Source organism: Austrofundulus limnaeus, unplaced genomic scaffold (genome assembly GCF_001266775.1).
Source record: "Austrofundulus limnaeus strain Quisiro unplaced genomic scaffold, Austrofundulus_limnaeus-1.0 Scaffold71, whole genome shotgun sequence".
In the NCBI taxonomy this organism is placed as follows: domain Eukaryota; kingdom Metazoa; phylum Chordata; class Actinopteri; order Cyprinodontiformes; family Rivulidae; genus Austrofundulus; species Austrofundulus limnaeus.
Window position 1 is genome coordinate 1544693 of NW_013952473.1, and position 2224 is coordinate 1546916.

Consider the following 2224-nt stretch of genomic DNA (forward strand, 5'->3'; position numbering starts at 1 on the left):
AAAAAAAAAAAAAAAAAAAACTCACAATAGGGCAAGACAGCCTGGGCAGGGAGGGAGCTTAGGTTAGATAACACATGAGATGGGGCGGAGATCAGTGGAGTTGATGACGTTGAGGGTGGGGTCTCCGTATTAGGACTGACCATAGCCCCCCAGAGTACAGAGTCACATGATGTTATTCAGCTCGGCTCGCCAGAGTTCAGAGTCTCCTCCTCCTTTGCCCTGGGTTCACAGGCCAGGTCCAACACGGGTGATGGGGGTGAGAGGGAATCAAGCCCTTGTTGACATATCATCCTGGGGAGTATTAGATAGCTTGGCAATCAAGGCCAAGCTGCTGGGAGCTGAAAAGATAAACACAATTGTTTGGGACAAAGCAGCCTTGAATTTTCTGCTGCTTTTTTAATGTCTTAACTGAATCTCTGAAGTGACAAATTTTTTTTTTCGATAAGCCAAATTTCGGGGTCTCTTGCCTCTTCACCATCTGAAGCTTCACCCAGATGTAATCCTGCATGCCAGAGGCTTGCTCCTGAGCTGCGATCCTCATCAGAACCACTTCCAGTTTGTGATTAATCTTCCCCAGCTGCTGAGTCTGTGTGCTTCCAGCCTGSCAGAAACCTTCCAATGCACCCGACAGTTWCTCAAAGGCCCRAACCGCTGTTAGGGTYGCTTTCACTTTTCGATAGATCAGGAATCCTCCTCCACCGATCAGCAGAAATCCAGTTATCATAAATCCAAATATATACAAATCTTCTATGTCTTCAATGTAAAGTGATGCGAGAAACATCAGGTTCCAGCTCCTCCAAGAACCGGTGATACATCCAGCAGATACCATTCCACTCGGACAGCTTTGTTCCCCTTGTTCCAATTGTAATGTGGAAAAAATAGTGTCATTTTMATTCAGAGGCCAGTTGACCAAACCAACGTCAACTTATATACAAGTCAGCTGAAATAATTTACATGTAATACTTTACAACTAATTGCAGCAGTGGTAGATTTAGGATATTTCTGAGTCCATCAAAGGGCACCAATGTTCATAGAGAGGGCCAAGTATTTGACATACTTGCACACAAATACCCAGTGTTCAAATACTTGTAATGGAATGTAATGCCATTAAAGAAGCTTGCGCATACATGCATTTTACTGAACAAAGTGAAAATACTCTCAAACACAGTATGTGAGAAAATCCAGCCATTGTTTGTCAGTTGATCAATGCCCTTGTGGCCCTGCCCCTGAATTGCAGCCCTGTGAAATACCACCTTCAGGAGCACTAAGAACAGGTTCATAGTCAGCTCTTTTTGTTGAGCTGAGCCAACAAGCATGTACCACCAGCAAACTGTCCAGTGGTCTTTTTAGGAGGAACAGAGCCTCTCCCTGTTGTCATGGTGTGTCTGTTTTTGACTTTATTGTTTCAGGATCCTGGATTTTGTTTTCCTCCTTGAGTTTATTCCTTTGCCACTTCTCATTTCTCCCTCTGTCAGATCTTTAGGGTTTTCCTTCTGTTTGATAACCCAATTACAGCTGTTGCCACTCCCCAATCAACATATCAACTGCCTCTGCAGTATGTATTCTGTCCCTGTCCACATTCACATCAGTTCTGTGTTGTCTGGTATCCTGGTGCTCACCGGTCTTCTTGCAACTYCCTGTGTACCTCTTTATTTGTAAGTGTGCTTCCACAATGGATTTTTAATTTGTTTATTAAATAAGTTTAGTCTGCATTCTGGGTCTGAATTGCTGCAAAATCCTGATAACTGTATTTTTATTCTCTGCTCCTGATGGACAGAGTGGAGTCGTGTGTGTGTTGTTTTGTCTTTGCCTGCTGCAGGTAAATCAGCCCAAGTGCCACACCCAATCACAAACACACACAATTGTATGTACCAAAACTTTTCAAACAACAGCTGTTCCTACTTCAAATTCATTTTAAGCATCTAATGCACCAAGTAAAGACCCTTTCAGTCACCATTGTACTGTTTTTATTCAGTCCAACATGCCTCACAGTAAGTCAAATATTGCCTTTGTGTTTTTCCAAACTGTCTTTCTCAAAAAGTACAATTTACACAGAGGCATTCACATTATGTATTAACTTTAGTGAGGTATTCATGTTAAAACATAACACATACTGTATGTCTTTAATCATTTTTAGTTTTGGTAAAAACATTTAAGGTCATTAATTATTATATTCTGAACAACACTTCTCTGTTGTGCATGTATAAGCTAAAACTCTATTGGT